Source organism: Ovis aries, chromosome 26 (assembly GCF_016772045.2).
Source record: "Ovis aries strain OAR_USU_Benz2616 breed Rambouillet chromosome 26, ARS-UI_Ramb_v3.0, whole genome shotgun sequence".
NCBI lineage: Eukaryota > Metazoa > Chordata > Mammalia > Artiodactyla > Bovidae > Ovis > Ovis aries.
The window spans coordinates 32588455-32610097 of record NC_056079.1 but is presented as its reverse complement, the minus strand read 5'-3'; the positions used below and the strand labels follow the sequence as shown (position 1 = coordinate 32610097).

At 38.3% G+C, this 21643-nt stretch overlaps 1 protein-coding gene across 10 annotated transcripts in view; it reads left to right on the top strand.

Annotated features, from left to right (window-relative positions):
• The window catches only part of NSD3 (nuclear receptor binding SET domain protein 3), a 103808-nt gene that overhangs the window by 7705 nt on the left and 74460 nt on the right, over nucleotides 1–21643 (top strand). For 2 of the 10 annotated variants that reach the window (XM_042241417.2, XM_060407146.1), the window contains exon 2: nucleotides 20534–20707. The exons of 6 other annotated variants lie outside the window; for them this stretch is intronic. The gene's annotated coding sequence lies outside the window, so the exon portion shown is untranslated. Of the gene's footprint in view, nucleotides 1–8707; nucleotides 8785–20533; nucleotides 20708–21643 lie in introns of all 10 variants that reach the window. 2 more of the 10 variants (XM_042241418.2, XM_060407147.1) reach the window with 1 other exon arrangement.

The window sequence follows — 21643 nt, the reverse complement described above, 5'->3', positions numbered from 1 at the left end:
TTGGTCATCTCATGTTTTCTATGTTATCACCTGTACATGTAAGCCTTGATCATTAGAATTTATTTTATTGTGTGATGGAATTAGGGTATTGAGGTTAAGGCATTAATTAAAGAATTATACCTTTATGCCTATAGGTCTACATAGGTAGCACCGCAAAGAAATGCTGATAGCCCTATTAATTTTTAATTTTTAATGGAAAATTGTCCTTTCCAAAGTGGCTGCTAGTTTAAAAACATTTATTATGTTTAAATTATGTAAATCTTGTTTATTATAGAGAAATTGAAACCTGCAGTAAGATATAAAGACTATAATCCCCTGAAATCTTAACCAACTGCAAATAGCTGCAGTTAACATTTTGTTCTGTATTCTTCCAGTGTCTTTCCTATGCATATTTTTTTTTACAAAACAAATTGTAATGGTACACAATATCATTTTATAACCTTTATTGTGAAATAAATTTTCTTGAGTGTGATTTTTTTAACTTGATATATATATAATTTAATTGTATGTATGTGGCATATCTGTTTATCATTATTCTATTAATGATATTATAGGCAGTTTGCAGTTTTTAGATAGATATTGTAATTTGATGAGCATTCTTACATATTAAAAAATTGTATTACTGTGATTTCATTACAATAAATGTACAATTAACAAAGTTTTCTTAATAACATTTTTGTTGAAAAATAATTCGCATACTATACAATTCAGCCATTTAAAATGTACAGTGTAATGGTTTTTAGTATATTCACAGAATTGTTCAGCTGTTACCACAGTCAATTTTAGAACATTTCCAGCAAGGTTCGAACAAATTTAAACTCCCAGCAATATCATAGAGGCTTTGTTTTTTAAAAACTGCATTTATTTGTGATTTTTAAAAGTGTAAGTATAGAAGGACACAGCAGCTTGTGTGGTACAGTTTTTTCCTTTATAATTCCTAGCATTTGTTTTTGAAAAATTTTATTTCCACCTTTATTAAGATATAACTGATGCATACTTTGTGTATGCAGTGAGTTAAAACTCACCCATGAAAACAAGATGCTCATATTCCTATGTTAAAAGAAACATGACATAAAATATGTGGTATATTTTTTGAATTATAAAATCATCTTTCTGTTCTGTTCAAGATGCCTTTAATGAGGCAGTGTTGTATATAGTTTTAAAATACCTTTCTTTTCATTCAAATTTTATTTAGAAATACCTTTTTTTAAGAAACTGCCTATGGAAAGTATGCTATACCTATGTAATCAACTGTAGCAGACTTGTTATCATATAAAAAGTATGGCTTTGTTTTTATTGAGAGACTTGCTTTGCTCTGATTGACCTTCACCCTGAAAGTTGTTCTGTTTGCTTTGAGCCATTTAACAAAACATCCTTTAAAAAAAAAAAAAAAAACTCAGCAGGCAGTGGAGTATAGGGCAAGAGTCAAGGAGAACTCAGTTCTTATCCCCGCCATACCTCTTACCACTGGGGCTCAGTATTTTCTTACCTCTAAAGTAGAGATGAAAAAATGACTACTTTTTGAAATTATAGGGATCCAAACTAGAAGTGCTAGAGAGTACCTAGAACTAGACCCGGAACGTAGCTGATAATAAATGTTTTTTTAAATATGAGAAAAATAACATGCAAGATGAACTAGTCTTTAGTCAGATGTTTCTTGGATGAAGATGTGAACTCAGTTGGCCTAAATGCACTTCCATAGATATTAAAGGTTGAATGGTAATTAGTGCTTGAGCCAATCTTTGCATGGGTTATATGGGTGTTTCTCAGTTGGTAAAGAGAATTCATGCTGGTGCGAGTATAAACATGAAGTTAACTTTCCAGTCGAAATTTACTTCCACTGTTGTTATTACAACAGCTTGATGGCTGTAGCTTCACCAGCGCTTCGTGTTCTGATGAAGCAAATAAGTGATAATGTAAAATTTGAATATATGGTATAAAGTCCCTTATGTTTTCTTCATTGTTTATTTTAAAGGTGAAATGTTGAATGCAGTTGAACCTAAAATACTAAAGTGATGAACCAAATGAAAAAAACACTGGTCTTTATAGAAAAGATAAACTTAGTAAATTATCATTTTAGATGTTATGGTAAATTGCTTAGTACTTTAAAAACTACAGTATCATTTCTGTGATACATTGCCTTGCTATGGTAAAAGAAAGTAAAATCTGAACAATCTCAGACCAATTTACTGTAATTAAACATTTTGCCAGGGAAAGAGGAAGGAAACTATGTGGATGAACTTGTTAGTTTACTAGACTTCATAGTAAGTAGAACAAGATGACGGATGTAAGTCACATAGTCTGTCATAATTTTCACTGTGAGCTAGTCTCCTTGACGTAAGGGATTGGAAAATAATTTAATGTGAATTTTCTTTCAGTGGTTGCCATATCTGTTGTTACCCAATGTGGTCAAGAACAAAGTGAGGATGGCGAGGTTAAACCAAATAGATAAGGGAAATTGGGTGTTTTGTATTGGTGCAAGGAAGTTCAGTAGTAATGTGGTTTAGTCAGGAAAAAATAAGAACTACAAAGCAACCTAAAATGTTGTGTAACTTAATGGAATAGTAACTTAATAGTCAAGTGAAAATTGTATGACTGTATTTAGTGACAGTTCTCCTGGTTAAATGAAATTATAGAGTGGGGTTTTGGGGGTTTTTTTATTTTTGTATTTCATTCACTAATTGTGTTTAATTTCACATACTTTGCTCCCTTATACAGGATATTTTAATGTCCTTGACCATCATCTTTCTCTTAACATATGTTTACTGGAAAATTATTAAGTAAAAGTTTTAGAGTATATTTGAGGTGATGACACTGGAGTTACACAGATTACGGAGTCGTTATGTTTATAACAATTATGTTTTGAAAATAATGTTGCTGCATGGAGCTCTGCTCAGTGTTCTGCGGCAGCTTGGGTGGAACGAGAGTTAGGGGGAGGATGGACATATGTATGTCTGTCACAGCATTGTTTGTTAATCGGCTACACCCTACTACAAGAGCGAAAGTTTTAAAAAAAATAGTGTTTCTCTATTGCTAGTGGTATACACTCAGAAAAATTAAAAATGATAAGAAAAAGTGCCATTTCTCTAACACACTTTGATCCCTTACTTAGTGAATTTTGTAGAAAGAAATATGGTGATCATGCTTTACCCTTAAAATCTTTTTTTTGTAAATAGGTATTGGTTGTGAATTCAGTGTGATTTTTTTGCTATTGCAAATAATTAACACCTTTAAATAACATCAATAGGGTAGGTAAGACAATAAAGTTAATTTTTAAAATCACATATGTTCTTGTCAGCATGCATATCTAAACCATGCATTTATGTGTTGGTGACTGGGAGGAATCATAGTTTGTTTTCACCTTGTTTGGGGTCATTTCAGGTGATCTGGATCACCTCATTTAACCTTTATTATGGGCTGTAAACGGAAGTCCTAATATGTTGTATGTCTTTGGAATTCATGAAGCCAAGCCAGAGAGGTAGAATCACAACGAAAACCGAAGGCTCACGACTTCAAGGCCAAAGTCAGAGCACATTTTCCCTTGTCCCTGATTTATCTTACGACCCACTCCAGTACTCTTGCCTGGAAAATTCCATGGATGGAGGAGCCTGGTAGGCTACAGTCCATGGGGTCACAAAGAGTCGGACATGACTGAGTGACTTCACTTCACTTCTTCATTGTGGCATGCGGGTCTGATTGCTCTGTTTCCTTGTATGTGCTTTCTGTCGAGCTTTAGAGTATTGTTCACCAGTTTCTTGAAAAAAATGTATTATCACCCTTATGTTTATAAGCTTTTTTTGGATGTTTGTGTTTGGGTCAGATTGGACAAATGATTTACATCCGCACTGACCAATAGGGTTTTCTGCAGAGATGGAAATGCCCTGTCTCTGGCTGTCCGGGACAGTGGCCACTTGCCACTGTGGATTTTGAGCACTTGAAATGTGGCTAATGTACTTGAGAACTAAATTTTTAATTTTATGTTGTTTAAAATTAATCACATGTGAGTAACCCAGATTTAGGTATTCTTGAAGGGAAGGAATGAAATAGAAGTGGACATCTTCACCTTTTTTGCCCTTGTGGTTATGGTATATTGTGTTTTTGTGTGGTTGGGATTTTAAAATCTCATTTTTTCAAATGCTCATTATTTTAGATAGTAAATCCATTCACAGGAAACAACTTAGTTATTTGATTATTATTTTAAACCATACAGATTTTAAGTATTTAAAAATTTTAAGTAAAACAATTTAACATATAAAAGTCTTTTAAAAAACTTTTGATTGTTGCAGTTATATACGGATTGTGTACAACTGATCAACAAAATGGTTTCATTTCAGTATTTTTTTGACGTCATTATGGTTAAATAATGTTGAAGTCTTAAACTTTTTATATTATGTGGAATAAATGACTATAAATTTATTAAAATCTTTTTACTATAGCCACAAAAGCCTTTGAGACAAAGAAAACTTGAAAGAAAATAAAAGATATGGCTGGTAATCACTTCTTCACATGTCTTCCTCCAGTCTTTCTATATGACTAATTCCTGGTTTGGATTCTACTAATCCTTTTGATAACAATCCAGGAGTTACTGTATCCTGCAGTCACTGTATCCTGTTTTATAGTATTGATAGCTTATCATCATCTGAAATTTTCATGCTTCTTTAAGTTCCATGAGACTAGGATCATATTTCCTTTGATTTCCCAGGACCTAGAACAGGGCCTGGTACGTAGTTGATGTTCAGTAATGAACCATGTCACAAACAAAAGGAGAAAAAGACTTTGTGCGGAATTAAATACATTAGTATATCTGGAATAAGATGCCACTTGAGTTCGGGAATAGGCAGGATGAGGCTCAGCTTTTGATTCTCTTGGTGGTGGTGGAGTGAGCAATTTATGGGATTAGTTTAGAATGATTTTGTATAGAAGCATTTCTCTGGGAACTCTTGTTTTAAAAACAAACTTTTGTCCAGGCATACACATATGTACTATGTAAATTGTCTCCACATAAAACATACAATTGACGAAATGGAAAAAAAAAGTGAGAAAATATTTCCATGGTTGGTTTTTGAGTATTCAGGCCTTGTTTCCTAACCTCTTAGAGATTAAGGGATTTACTTGAAATCACTTATTTGTTTGCCATTGGTCGGAACAGACAGAGCTGCCAAACTCTGGTTTTCCAGTGTGGTGTTTTGACTTACCATCTTTGAATGGACATCACTGCGCAGCAGACATGGGCCCTTTACCTGATAAAAGCTCTGTTTGATAGTGGTTTGAGTTATCTGTGGGTAATCAGAGATCAAATGTCTCTTCCAGTAAATTGGGTGATTTAAGTTCTGATCTTTAAATGCCAGCATGGTAAGTGTGAAAAGGATGTTATTTTTGTGAATCTGTTCCTGTACATAGGCTTAAATAGTTAATGTTTTGAAATGTGAATGAAAGTCTTTTTATTTAGGCAACGTATACATTATTCACCTTTACCAAATAAACTTCCCGTGAGAGGTTGTTCATTAGACAAAATGTTGGCTTGGTAGAGTTCTTTTGGATGGCTGCAAGGGGGCTTTTCTTTATTAACCGCGGCTATTACATGTTTAACAGACTTCTTAAAAATGGCTCTTACCGTAGTGCTCTCTTTACTACTGCAAGTTTTCTCCATACCCATCACATAATTTTGTGAAAATCAACCACCAATTCCAGTGTGGTCTGGAGACTTTGGTTGTCTGAAATTGAAAGGTACAGTATTTTAGTAATGAAAGGATCCATAACATTATCATGTTGTGCATGATGATGGCTTTACTGCCTTTTCGTTTTCTGTGTCTCTGACTAGGACTAGGACTAGGACGAAAGTGAAATCCAGAGCATAGACAGTGGCAGTGGTTGTGGTAACAAAATGGGAAGAAATCCTTTCCTTCTCTTCCTCATTGTGAAAGGTGGCAGCAACACCTTCTTAGCAATTAAAATCTAATGCTTCTCCTGGCTGTCTAGGGGCGGGTTGTAGGTCACATTAGCATCTTTGTATCCATAGATAGGACTATTCGTGTTGTGGTGGGCTAAAACCTTTGCAAGTGACATTTCTGTTTCGTGTTCCCCAAATCTTAGGTTAAGGAATCTAAGGGAATTTTGCTCCTCCCTACCTATTTTGTAGTAGAACGAATAAAGACAAAGGGAGTGTTTAGAAATGCTGTCAGAGAAGACACTGCATTAGTTTCCTGTTGACTCACTAACAAATGTTGTCAAACTTAGCGGCTTAAACACAACAAAATTTAAAGCAGTACACATTTATTATCTTATCGTTCTCGGTGTTGGAAGGCCTCTGTGGGTCTCTTGGGGCTAAGATCAAGGTATGAGCAGGACTGCGTTCCTCCTGGTGGTTCTTGAGGAGACTCTCCCTGCCTTTTCCACCTTCTAGAGGCGCCTGTGTTCCCTGGCCCACAGTCCCCTTCCTCTTATTTTCCATGCCAGAGCAGAGCATCTTCAAACCTCTCTCTGACTCTTCTCCATCCTCTTTTCACTTGTAAGGATCCTAGGCACTACCCTGGGCCCATGTGAATAGTCCAGGATAATCTCTCCATTGTCAAATCCTTGACTTCGTCACAACTGCAAAGTCCTTTTTTTTTGCCACATTAGGTAGCATGTTCACAGGTTCTGGGGATTAGGATGTGGGTGTTTGGTTGGGGAGTCTTTATTCTCTCCATCACAGCTTCTATGCAAGTTGAAGATGCAGCCTTTGTTAATGGTAGGGATGTTTCCTGAAGCAGTAATGGTTGTCTTTCTGAATCAATACGGATGTGACAGAAAAGTGGTTCCATGGTTGCTGACAGTATAGCATGTGGCAAGACCACCTGCTTTGACTCCTGTCTCTGCCCTTATTTCGTGTGTGACCTTGGGCAGTTCACCTAACCTGTCTGTCCTTTAGTTTCCTCATCTATAAAATGGAGATACCGCAAAAAACTTTACAGGAGTTTCCTGAAGAATAAATGAAAATACTTGTAAAACACTTGGAACATCACAGTGTAAGTGCTCAGTAAATTATTGAACTTGAAGCATTTGAAAGTATTTTTGTTGACATTTCAGATAAATTGTTAATATATTACAGATTAAAATCTGAGTCTATTCTGAGTTGTTGCAGGTTTCTTTGTTTAACCTTTGAATACTCATTAATATGCCATATTCAGGAAAACATCTGTATTAGTCATTGAAAAATAGTATACATGCTAAAGAAATATGAGCATTTTCTTGATTAGTAATTAATGAATTTATTTCCTAAAGAGACATGCTAACTTTTTTTAAGATTTTTAAATCTTTTATATCATTTATGAATTGTATTTCTTAAGTGACATGCTAACTTTTTTTTTTTTAAGATTTTTAAATCTTCTTTCTCTTTTGGCTGTGGTGGGTCTTCATTGTTGCACACGGGCTTTCTTTAGTTGCATCTAGTGGGGGCTGGAGAAGGCAATGGCACCGCACTAAAGTACTCTTGCCTGGAGAATCCCATGGATGGAGGAGCCTGGTGGGCTGCGGTCCATGGGGTCGCTAAGAGTCGGGCATGACTGAGCGACTTCACTTTCACTTTTTACTTTCATACATTGAAGAAGGAAATGGCAACCCACTCCAGTGTTCTTGCCTAGAGAATCCCAGGGACGAGGGAGCCTGGTGGGCTGCCATCTGTAGGGTCGCACAGAGTCAGTTACGACTGAAGCGACTTAGCAGCAGCAGCAGCAGCAGCAGCAGTGGGGGCTACTCTTCCTTGTGGTGTGCAGGCTTCTCATTGTGGTGGGTTCTCGTTGCTGAGCATGTGCTCTAGGCACACGGGCTTCAGTATTTGCAGAGTATGGGCTCAGTTGCTCCTCAGCACGGGAGATCTTCCCAGACCAGGGATCAAACAGGTGTCCCCTGCGCTGCAAGGCAGACTCTTAACCACTGAACCACCAGGGAAGCCCTTTATTTGTTCTTTGTAGACTCAACAGAGAAGCAAAAGACAAAACAAAAGAGAACAGACTCTAGTAAGGATTTACATTTTGGTCAACATCCTTTTAGGGCAGTGGTTCTCAACCCAAGGGTGATTTTGCCCTCCAAGGGACATTTGGCAATGCTTAGAGACTTCTTAAAAAAATTATTACTGGCAGGTGGACTACAGGCATCTAGTGGGTAGAGGCCAGAATGCTGATAAATATCTTGAATACACGTGACAGCCTTCTCAAATGTCAGCAGTGCCGGACGCTGAAAACCCTTGTTTCATAGTGTGAACTTGATGAGTTGTGTTGCTTTCTCAGTCTGATTCTCAGTCATATGTTTGAATTTTGGACCACTTTTTAAAATACCTGGCTGCACCAGTTCTTAGTTGTGGCCTATGGAGTCGTTAGTTGTGGCAGATAGGATCTAGTTCCTTGACCAGGGATGGAGCGCGGGGGTACCCTGCATTGGGAGCACGGAGTCTTAAGCCGCTGGACCACTAGGCCAGTCCCAGATTGCTTCCTTCTTGATCAGTGGGTTACGTCAAGTCCAGATGCTAAAGACAAAATTTGATTTGGTAACTCATATTTGGCTCTTGAGAAATGTCAGTAATTTTAGAGATTAGTATAACATGCACATTTGATGAGGTACACATTGGAATTATCTGCATAATTTTAGATTATGAAGTTGAAGTTCTACTATGGTAAATACTAATGCTGTGCTTTGGGGTTGTACTTCTCCCCTCCTCGTTTTTTTTCAGTTTGAGGCCGCACTGTGTGGCACATGGGATGTTAGCTCCCCAACCAGGGATCGAAGCCACACACCCTGCACTGGAAGGTAAAGTCTTAAACACCGGACTGCTGGGAAGTCCCTGGGGCTGTGCTTTTGACTGTAGTTTGATAGCCAAATCGTACTTAATTCTGTCTTCATTACCTGGTTGGAAATGAACATTCAATGAGATAGAGGTTCTAATTTCCTTTCGTCTCTTCTGCCTTTCCTATATTCATTTAGCAGCCTTGTTCATTCTCTAACTGTGCTGGAGGATAGAGTTAACAGCAGTGAGCAAAACATAAAAGTACCCAGTACCTCTGGTAGACGTGAAGTATCAGTTTTGTCTTGTTGGTTGGTTGGTTTTTCCATGACCATAGAAGGCATGGCTACCCTTTGCTTTGGAAATAAAGATAAATATGAACTTTAGAAATCAGAACACATTTGGCAATTCTCTGAATGCTGAAGTTACTCAGACGCCTCTAATACAGGTTGGCATACTAATAGAAAGTGATTTTGTGTTTAGTCCGGGTTTTGTCTTAGCCTATAAATGATCAAAAAAAGGGCGTACCTGGTGGCTCAGTTAGTAAAGAATCTGCCTGCAATGCAGGAGACCCGGATTTGATCCCTGGGTAGGGAAGATCCCCTGGAAATGGCAGGGGATGGCAACCCACTCCCGTACTCCCTTGCCTGGAGAATTCCATGAACAGAGGAGTGGGACAAGCTACAGTCCATGGGATCGCAAATACAGGACTGTGTGACTTAATTTTCACTTTTTTCACTTTTATTAGTTTCACTTTTATCTAGATCATTTAGAAGATGTGAAACTAAGATGCCAAGGAAGCTCTTAACTGTTTTAGGTGATGTCGGTTAATGTAACTCCCCTCCCTTCCACAGTTTAGGACTATTTGTTTTCCTATACCTGGAAATGTCTGAGGTCCCCTGAATCCTCTCAGTCCCACATCCCCCCGCTTCTCACCCTTGGATGCTTTCCTTTGGCTTCCAGGGCACTTGTCCCTTTGTGTCCACAGAGACTCTTGTCTTGCTCATCTTTTATCTCTAGTACTTAGGACCAAACATAAGACAGGCCCTCAATATGAAATGAATAAGTGCATTTAATGGAGCCTCATCTCCAGCACTTTCCCTTCATGCTTGTTTCTCTTTCCAGTAGTAATGCACCTGTGTGATTCCAGGAACCATGTCTGAATTTTCATCTCTACAGTTTTAGTGCTTAGTGTGGTGACCGGTACATAGTAGGTGCTCAGTAAACAATGTGCTTTATCAGAGGAACCTGTATGGATTGGGGTGGGGACAACCTGGCTGCAACTTTTGGTCTCCCTCCCATTGTAGCAGCAGCAGAATAGGAAGGAAGGAGGAGCTGGAATGAACGGCCCAACATTGTCTCAGCCTACAGAGGGCAATTAGCAGACAGCATCTGGTATCCAGACTGGATGTAATCAAGTATTTTATTTCTTACACGGATGTTTTGAGATTATGTTCACTTGCATACATACCCTTCCTGTAGCTCAAGATGGTTCTCTCTGGTGTATTAGTGCTCTAGTAGGGTATAGGTAGGATGTGGTGTCGGTCTTCAGAGGGTGGGTGAGGGGTGGTCTGGAAGAGCTTCTTGGGGCATTTTAACACATCTGAACAGAAGCTTAAAAGCTGAGTGATCAATGAGAGAGGAAATGAGAGAAGGGTGGAAGCCAAGGTTGGAAAACGGAAGCAGGATGAGAGAAGGCTGGACAAGTAGGCAGGGGCCAAATCTAGAAAAGGCATTTGCTTTCTGGAGTTTATTTTAAGGCGTGGAGAGCCATGGGAAGTTATTCCATTTTTTTGGGGGGGGGGTGTTTTTAAGTACTGTCAATACTAGAGAGAGTAGATTGGAGGTGGAAGCAGAAGAACGGCTTGAAGTTGCTACTCGAATTCAGATGAGAAATGACAAAGCACAGCCAGTGAACATAGACAGAACTGAGCAGATCTGGCAGAAGGTTGGAGGGTAGAATCCAGCTCTGCTCTGTGCACTTCGTTTATCTTCTCCTGGTCTGAAGAATTGTCTTCTCATTCATTTGTGTTATCTTTTAACGTACAGTTTAAAAAAATATATTGTTGATTTTATTCATCAGTGTTTTGTACTCTTTATGTATTAAGAAGTCCTTCCCCATTTTAAGTTCATAATGGTCTACTTCCATTTTATGTTTTTGTTTTTCCTTAGAAGTTTTTAATTTTTGTCTTTTTATGTCTGGTCTTTATTTCACCTGGAGGTGGTTGGTATATTACATGGTGAGGGTGTAATTTTTTTCGTATGTGGATAAAGTTGTCCGGTACTATTCTTTGAATCTCCTGTCCTTTCTTCACTCATCTGCCATGACTCCTCTATTCCATGCCAAATTCCTGTGTGAGCTTAGGTCTGTGTCTCAGGTCTGTTTCAGTGTCTGTCTCTTTGCCAGTACCTTGCCTTTTAATCACTGTAGGTTACTAAATGTAGAGCTTTATATTTTGAGTACATTGTATATGCGTGTACAAACCAGTAAATCTTTGTATGGATATTGTAGACTTTATTGTTAAGAAATATATGCAAATACTTTCTTGATTTCTTTTATTTTAGAGCATTCCTTTTGATATAGCCTCCGTTGTTTCCTCCTCTTACCCCCCGTAACCACCACTCTGCTTTCTGTCTATGGATTTACCTATTCTGGACATTTCACATAAATGGAACAAGATACTATATAGCCTTCTGTGACTGCATTCACTTATTTAAATTGAGTCAAATTGACAGATTAGCAGGGCATTCTGTAGGAATATTACTGTGTCTTTTAAGAAAGTAGAACTATAATACTGTATCTTAGTGGGGAGCAAGAAGGGAAAACCTTACCGGTGTTTATTTCTGTTTCATTTTTATTGTTTAAGCATCAGATCCAGATTTTATTTCTTCATTTACTGAAGACAGTGGCCAGTCTTAACGCTTTTGCTTAGTTGCTTGATGAATAAATGTCCTGTAACAAATCCTGTTCTAGAAGAGTATTTTTGATGCATCTTGAGTTTATGAGATATGGATGGAGCAAGACTATTTTGATTTGGGTAGATGTTGTTGGTAATTGTATAAAAATGATGTGATTACTTTTGTATCTTGGTGGATAGATGAGTAAAATCACGTGACAATATACAGGAAATATATTCTCTCCTGAATTGTTTATTTTTTAAAGCAAGCAGATTTTCCAGTTTAACCCAGAAATTAGTCACCAGCTTAGAGTTCTTTTTAGAAGGCTACCTCGGAAAGTACCTTTAAGTCATGTACCCAGATAAGGTTTACTAATAAAGAACATTTATTTAACATACTAAAATACTGTGAGCCTTGGTATCATTTGGAGAATTGATGTTTTATTAGTATAATTGCTGAAATATAGTTCAGAAAAGAAAATATTTTCCCCTTAATCATAACATGAAATTTTAACTTTTTTTTTTTTTTTGGTTGCACCACTTGGCTCGCAGGATCTTAGTTCCCTGACCAAGGACTGAACCCAAGTCCCCCACAGTGAAAGCACAGAGTCCTAACCACTGAACCACCAGGGAATTCCCCCGCACTTTTTTTTTTTTTTTTTTTTTGCGTTAAACTTTCAAAGAATTAGCCTCAATCAGAATGGTAGTAAACCTCTTTAAATGATTCAGAAGTTTGACCAGCACTCTTTTCAAACTTCATGATTTTGACATCCTCAAATTTTCATTCCAAAGTCATAAGGAAATTAAAAGTACCTGTGGAGTTAATATATTTATGTAGCAGCCTCCAAATTCAAGCCTTTGTATTATCATGGGAATATAACAAACTGAGAGAAAATGCCCAATTTGTCAGAAATAATTTGCTTTTATACCACTATAGTTGCAAATACGGATAGACCACTGTAACTACCAACTGTGTAACTCTTGAATGCTTTTAGAAGTACTTTTTTTGGTGAATAAATGTTAAATCTTGTAAACTGATACAGTTTTAGTTCCTTCAAAAGATAACTTAAAAAGGAATGGAACACCACTTCAATTTATTAACTTTGTATTTCCTTGACAGTGGCATGCTCCAGTCCATAGTGTTACAAAGAGTTGGATTTGACTTAGCGACTGAGCAAACAAAAAAATTTCCTTGATTAAAAATTTTCAAGCAAGGCACACTTCATTTGAAAGATTGACACTGAGTTGTGTAGTCACTGTACCAGATTCATTAGTGCTTTTTGTCTATAGCATAGCCAGATAGCCAGATTAGATGCTATCAATTCTAGCTACTTTTAGTGATTAAAAGGTAAATATTATTGCTCATTCTCTTTTTGGTACTAAAGAGGCATGATCAAGTTCTTAGAACCAAATGCCTGATTTTTTTTTTTTATAACTTTCACCCCCAGTTTTTTGTGTGTGCAGTGAAGTAAAAATGTCAAAAGGCTTGTGAAGGAAGAATATCAATTTTTAACATAATTTGCATCTTGTTCATACTTAGTAGCAGTTTATGTTTCCTGATTTTTAAAGGTGTGTGTTTGAGCTCTTTAAAAATATTTCTCTCTTATTTCCAAAAAGGATGAATGACTCACAGTTTTAAAACAGAAAATTATAACAAAATAATATACCTCTGTTCTTTTTTTTAACAATACACTTTTGTCATTACATTACTAACAATTAAACAGTTTTTAAATTATGAAAGCCAAAATGGGTAATACAGAATTTATAGCTTATAGTCAAAGGATCACTCTGATCATAGATGTGATTAAAATATGAATAGAACATATAGGCAAAAAGAAAGGAGTCTCCTAGCATTTAGGGGATTTTAGCATTCTTCCTATATAGATTCTGCATGTTTTTTCAAGTTTTTACTTTATAGAGGCCCTGGTTTTACCTTTGCAGACCTATGTACTAAAAATAATGGACCCTTTTAAAAAAAAATAAAATTAACTCCTGTTACCATTTTCTTCTTGGTGTAGATTTGGGGAAAAAATAGTAAAATGACTCCTTTGATGCTGTCACCAAGAAATCTTCATATTCTGTCATTAAATATGAGTCTCAGTTGACATTTTCTGGAGGGGTAATGCTTGTATGTATTCAACTGATTTCAGATACAGGATCTGACTTTCAAATGTTAGTGATCATTCAGTTAGAAATCAGTATATGAATATATTTGATAGCCTTCTCTTGTTACACCTGAACATGTATATACTTAAATTTAACATCAATTTTTTTTGCTTTAAAGCACAAATGACCTCTAAATTTTGAACATTATGTATTGTTTTTATAGTGGTTTGCCGTAGAAATCATCAACTAGTAAAAATGCCAGGTTTTCAAGAACCAGCATAGCTGGTTCACATCTGTAGACTGTCTGCGTGCACTGTTACTATAGAAACACATGCAGACTGTGGATTTATCATAAACCTTGAGAAATATTTCTTGTGCAGTTCACATAAAGAAACATCTGGATCCCTTGTTTATCCTGGAGTAAAGGGAGGCCACCCTCTTCTGTGTTGTGGGAATCATGTTATATTCTACTATTTTTCTTTAGCTGTAAAAATTGTAATGTTGACATATCAAGTACACTGTGTATTTTAGTAAGATTGATTATAACAACTGGAATAGGTTTCAAAAATAAGGATTCGTGTTCATGCTAAGTCAGGTAACTGTGACTTTGACAGTTTGAGCTAGAGAGCTTCCATATTCTGAATTTCATATCTACAGTATCAATAACACTAGGGTTTTATTTCTGTTTTTTGCATGGTTCCAAAGAGTATCAGATTACTTAAAATGTTGACATTTGTATATTTGCATATATACATAAAACAATTACGTAGACTCTTCAGGTCACTGGGGTGCTAATGTGGTACACATGTGAGCCTGGCAGAAACTAAAGTGAGATCAGGCTTGGAGGCACAGGACTTTGAAAAACTGGAAGTCTGAGAGGAGTCGAGTGAAGAGGAAAGGGCCACTTCAGGAGTTTGGCTTAACCCCACTGCTCAGATCTCCACCTCTAGCTCCTTTCCCATCCTTGGGAGAAGGGGCCCCGTTTTCGGACTGTATCCCCACGACATACTAGCCCACTCCCTAACATCTTGATGTGGTGAACACTTTGCAGAATCCTCTGAACCAGGTCCTTGTAAATATATTTGTATCAGGGAAAACAAGGCACTTTGGGAACATTATAGCTCATTCTCCTACACATACATCATTCTAGGCAGAAAGTAAAAATTGGTTAACCCTGGGGTTTTAAATAGAACTGCTTATAAAGGAGTTTTTGATATCTTTCAGTCTTTCATTGGGCTAGTAGACTCTCCTTGGAAATGCATTTGACTTCATGTCAGTCTCTTGGGGCTTTAAGCCTCACAGGGAAGCATAGTCCAGAACTAAGGAAAACCTCAGTAATGGCTTGGAGAATAGTTAGATTTTGCCAAGGATATTCCTGAGGAGACCACAGTTGCTTTTATATTATCTTGCATTCTTCATAGAAAGATCCTCAACTCTCTTTGAAACAGTTCATTTATATGTAATAGCTCCCTTAAGTTCATATAGTTTAGTTTCAAAGATTCACTGAAGCCCCTTCTCTAACCTTCAGTTTGGGTTCTAGGAGCATATGGATGAATAAAATTACTTCCTGCTCTTAAGAAAATCACACAATCAGTTTCATGATGAATTCTAAGAGGTATTATTTATCTTAGGAAACAGAAAAGTTACTCAGACTAGCATGGAACTTAAGTGAGTACTTCTAGGAAATGACTTTCTGAGTTCAAGATGGTTAAATAAGTCAAGCAAACAAAAAAAAAGTAAAAGAGCATATTGGGCTTCCTGGGTGGTGCTCGTGGTAAAGAACCCACCCGCTGATGCAGGTCAGGTGTAAGAGATGGCTGTTTGATCCGTGGGTCAGGAAGATCCCCTGGAGAGGGTCATGGCAACCCACTCCACTATTCTTGCCTGGAGAATCCCATGGACAGAGGAGCTGGGTGGGCTACAGTCTGTGGGGTCACATAGAGTGGGACATGACTGAAGTGACTCAGCACGGCAGGTATAGGAGACACTATTAGTAAAGGTACAGTGGTGTGAAATCCCAGCGTGTACAGTCATTCCGAGTAACCTGACATTACCAGTGTACAGAAGTGACTTGAGGCTGGAGATGGGCATGGGGACCTTGCTTGGAGGGCCTGTGTACTCTGTTGGCTTTTTCTAGAAATCATTGACGGCTTTTAAACAGGAAAGTGATGTGGTTAGATTTACAAATTAAGTAACCTAGGTATGTATTGAAGGGGTAATTGGGTCTGAAGATAAAAATGGGTTATTTATATGACATCTTTAGAGCTACTTCTGATTCCAAAAAGCCTGAATAATGATGTCAATATGAGGAATTTTAACCTATAATGAAATATGCAGTTTTTTTTTTCTTGTGGAAAAGAAACTGATGTTAAACATAGGAAAATAAGTACATACAGCTCGGTGTGTAATTCTGTAAAGTAGAATCCAGCAGTATGTACAGTCTACAAGAGGAAATTGTTCACATTAGGATAAAAATTTGTTATGGTGACTTAGACTTTACATTTAACATGTCATGAATACTTGAGTAGCTCAACTGTTCATCTGAAACATCTTATGCTTTTTTTTTTTTAGACTTTGAGATTGACTTAAGTAAACTTTTCTGTTATCACTCCTCTCCTGAATAAGCTGGAGAACGAATGGCCTAAAGCTTTAGTTGATAATTTTCAACTGTTTTCCTTTAAAAACGTCTGTGGAGCTTCCCTGATGGCTCAGTGGTAAAGAATCCTCCTGCCACGGATTTGATCCCTGGTCAGGGAAGATCCCACATGCCTCGGAGCGACTAAGCCTGTGTGCCACAGCTACCAAGCCTGGCTCTAGAGCCTGGGAGCCACAGTTATTCAGCCCACATACCACAACTACTGCAGCGCGTGCGCCTAGAGCTTGCATAGCATGACTAGAGAAAAGACTGTGCATCAACGAAGACCCAGAACAGCCATAAATAAACAAACAAAACTATAAAAAATGTTTGTGAACAGCTTCACCAAAAATAAGGAAAAAGTATTCATTCACTGATTTCTTTCATCTTAAAAACCAGTGTGAAAACACTGGTTAGAGAAAGAATTTGTCCTAAATTGTTAGCCTGTGGTGGTTTCATTTACTTGGAACTACATGTTAACAATGGGCCAAACACTAGTCCATTATGTTTCCCACCAAATTGTTAGCTCTGGGCAGCGGAGCTAACACTCAGGAAGTGTGCGTTATGATTTCAGTAAATAATTACTTCAGTAATTCAGTAAAGTGAATGTTTGTGTTGCTGTTTACTTGACATACTTAGGTACTGTGGGCAATGCGTTTACTTGTCAAGAGCCAGTCTGACTGTGGGGCAGAGGGCCTCTGTGTGGATTCTCCATTTACAGGATGTCTGGCTGAGGAAGTCACTTAATCACACTGGCCTTCATTTTCACTTGTGAAATGGGGGTAGTAATAGTATTCCCTCAAAGACCTGTTTTGGGGAGTGAAATAATCACACAAATGTGAAGCATTTGAGATAGTATTGACCTGTAGTTAAGTCCTCAAATGCTAGTCATTATTACTATTACTTTAGTAACACAAAAAAGTTTAAAACATCTTTATCAGGGATTTGTTAATGACAAAGGTGTGAGAGTTTTTGATGACTCCCGTGGAGTAGTTTTAAAATGTGTGGGTGAAGAACACCTAACCCCCAACCCTGCCTATCTTTCATGGTCTAGAGGCCTCCTTGCCTGCTTGAGCACTGCTCTCAAAGGTCTGTTGTAATTGTGATGACACACAATGTAATTCTTAGTCACCTTCTGTTTAATGTTGTTTACATTGTTTACTGTTTTATGAGTCTTGACCATAATATCCTATCTTGTCTTATATACTAAAGAAATTGTAAATGCCTTTGGGTCAGAGATCAGGTTTTTCATAAGTTCTGTGTGCCCAGTGCTGAATGATAATATTATGGTAACAGCTAATAGATACTGAGCTCTAACTCTGGGCGTTGTCCAAAGTACTGCTCATGGATTCTCTTAATTCCTACAGCAACACTGTTGTTGATGTTTAGTCACTAGTTGTGTCCAACTGTGCGAACCCATGGACTGCAGCCCACCAGGTTCCTCTGTCCATGGAATTCTGTAGGCAAGAATATTGGAGTGGGTTGCCGTGCCCTCCTCCGGGGGATCTTCCCAACCCAGGGATCGAACCCGCATCTCTGCCTCCTAATTCTCTATATCAGTTAGTGTGTCTGTTGTTTGAATGCTGGCCACCAGACTCCAGTATGTATAAAAATCACTATGTAAAGAATTTTATAGTCCTAAAATACCTTTTTTTTAAAAATTATTAAAATTGCTTTATTGATTGCATTATTGTGTTATTTGGAGGTGCAATATTAGAAAGTGTGGCTCTATTCATGCTTAGACTTCCTAGAAAATATGATACAGTGAGCCGTTTGGCTGAGTTGGTCAGAATATGCTGTCAAGATTTAATGCATGCTGTTCTGCCTTAAGAAGCAGTTGCTTTTTCTTTTTAATATTTCTTCCAGCCCCTTAGCTAAATTATTATTTTTTTTCCCCAACATTTCACTTTAAAATTTTTCAAATCTTTAGGAAAATTAAGACTATTATAGTCGACACCTGGATTAGTTGTTAACATTTTTTGCCTTCTTTGTTTTACTCTAGATATATGTACTGTTTAAATGTTAAACCATTTGAAAGTTGTGGATCCTAGGACACTTTAAATATTTAAGCATAGCTCTTCTAGGAATAAGGACATTCTCTTACATTAACAGAATAGCGTTATCATACCCTTGAAAATTAACAGCACCATTGTTTAATAGCTTATTTATTTTTGAAATATTATTATATTTATTTCTTTGGCCGTGCTGGGTCCTAGTTGCTGCAGGCAGGACTTGCAGTTGCAGTGTGTGGGATCTAGCTCTCTGCCTAGGGCTGGAACCTGGGCCCCCTGCATGGGGAGACGGGAGTCTTGGTCATTAGGGAAGCCCCTAGTTTGCATTTTAAATTCTCATTTTCTCCTAAACACTGTTTTTTACCTCTCTGTGTATGCTTGTGTTTACATCCAGGATTTAATCAAAGTTCACGAATTGCACTGGTCTTTTCAAATAAAGAGCGGTCTTTCCACCTTTTATTTGTAACTTTCACTTTTTGAAGAGCCGGGGCCAGTTTTCTGAGAGAAGGTCCCACACTTTGGATTCGTCTGATTGCTTCCTCATTTTGAGGTTTGGTGTAAGCACTGGGAAGAGGGCTTGGGGAATGATGATGTGTGCATGAATCACACCACGAGGCCCAGGAGGCCAGCTGGCCTGCCTCTGGTAAAACCGTACCTACTCCCTTGTGTGAAGTACTCTGTCCTGTGCACAGTTCTGTTTGCAACTAGTAAGCCACCTGTGGAGTGATGGATATTGAAACCATCATTTCACTTGTCCCATTTTTGCTCAAAAACCCTTGGTGGGTCTCTCCCCATTTCCTAAAATGTAAAAGTATAAGGATATTTTTATGAGATATGCACTTTGCAGATACCTTTCTCTCTGCCTGTAATTCACTTTTTTCTCCTTTTAACTGTGTCTTTTGAAGAGCAAGAGTTTTTAATTTTGAAGTCCATTTTATCCATCTTTTTCTTTTGTAGGTCATGATATTTGCATCCTGTGGAAGAAATCTTCGCCTAACACAATCGAATATTTTCTCCCATGTTTTTAGTCTAGAAGTTTTATGGTTTGACTTCAGTACCAGGTTTATGAACTAACTTTAATTATTTTTTTGTAAGGTAAAGTAAGGGTGAGGTTTGCTTTTTCCATACAGCTATCCAGTCATATTTTTTCCCAGCCTTGTCTGTTGAAAATACCATCCTTTTTCCTTGAATTTGTTGTTGCTGTTCAGTCACTATGTTCTATCCAACTCCCTTGCGACCCCATAGACTGTAACCCTCCAGGCCCCTCTGTCCGTGGAATTCTCCAGGCAAGAACACTGGAGTGGGTTGCCATTTCCTTCTCCAAGGGATCTTCCTGACCCAGGGATCGAACCCATGTCTTCTGCATTGGCAGACGGATACTTTACCACTGAGTCACCAGGGAAGTCCTTTTCCTTGAATTACTTGACACCTTTGTGGAAGATCAGTTGACCGTGTAACTATGGGTGTCAGTGTTTTGTTTGGGTTTTTTTTTTTACAATAAGCATAACTCATTTTTTACCAAACCAGGGATTAGTGGGTGAGTAGAGTTACAGCATGGGCAAAATATCCCCAGAAATCCTGCAGGTCAGTGAAGGTATATTAGTTTTAAGCCCTTTGAGGTCAGAGATGCTTTCATTCATTTATTAATTGAACAGTATTGAATATCTAGCCTTGAATAAGATATCCATAGTCCCTGTGCTTATAGAGCATGCAGTGGAGTGAGGGAGAGAGACCATAAAAAGGGAAACGCATATTTGTACAAGGCATGTTATTGTAAGTGCTGTTATGAAGGACACAAAACAGACTAAGTGAGGAGAGGGTGCTAAGGACCGCAGAAGTCTTCTCTGAGAGTTAATGAGTATTCAGGTAGTTGGAGCAACAGAGGTGAAAATTCCAATGACAGAAATGGACGTGGGCACATTTGAGAAGTTGATAAGCCCCTGTGGCCGGAGTATGATGCTTCTGTGGCAAGTGTTGGTAGATGACTTTGGTAGTTTACAAACTGAGGCCTGAGCACGCAGTCATGATGCTGTGCCCGGATTTTACTTGAGTGCCACTGGGAGGGCATTGAAGGTTTTGTTGCTTATTTTTGCTTATTTCAGTAAATCATGTCATTACTATCTAGATGAATAAATCGAACATAACCAGCGGCTCAGAAACCTCCCTGTGGCCCCTTTCCAGTGTCTACAGCACCATTTTCAAGAAAGCAGCTACTGTTCTGACAGCTGTCCCGGTAGATTTAGGCCTAACTTCATCCTGTTTGTGACCCCTGTGTAAATGAAATCACACTGTGTACTGTGTAAGTGAAATCGCCGTGTCTGACCACTTTTGTTCAAAATGACATTTGTGAGAGTCCTCCCTATTGTTTGTCTTTCCTGCTGTATTTTAAGGGGTGGTCGCACGATTGGATTCATTTTTTTTAAAGGTGACGAGCCATTCTCTGGGGACATGGGTTGTATGGAGATCAGGGAGATCGTTGTGTAAGAGCCTCGGTGAGGAACCAGAGGTGGAGTGAGATAGACCAGCGTGAGTCAGCTGCCTGGGGAGTAAGGCTCGGGGAGTTTATGGATCGGCTGGACAAGAGTAGGAGTGAGTGAAAGGGGTGTGTCATGATTCCCAGGCTTCTGGCTTTGGCAGCTGGTAGGTGGAGGTTTCATTTTCTTCTCAGGGGAAGGACACATTTAAGTAAAATAGAAACTGAGAGTTCACTATTAGACATTTTAAGGCGCTTGTGAGATGTGAGTGAAGCTGCCCGACAGGCACTTGGGTTGTGTGTCTGGAGCATATTGGGTTAAAGTGGGAAGTTTGGGTAGTTCAAAGATTATGAGGCAGCTGCTATGTAGAGCATCCTGTGCTTGGTCGCTTGGTCCTGTCTGACTCTTTGCGACCCGTGGGCTGTAGCCCCCAGGCTCCTCTGTTCAGGGGAGTTCCCAGCAAGGATACTGGAGAGGTTGCCCTTTCCTCCTCCAGGGGATCTTCCCGACCTTCCCGATGGAACCTGTGTCTCCTGTATCTCCTGCACTGGCAGGCAGGTTCTTTACCACTGCACCACCTGACATTACTTGGTACTGTACTGGAGTTAAAGGATACAAATTCACCACTTTATTCAACTTCTGTTGGCCATGTGACTAAGGGCAAATCACATGATCTTTCTGAGCCCCATCCCTTCTCATGTGTAAGATGGGGATAATACTTTGCTTTGTAGGATATTAGGCCACAGTTTATAGATATCTGG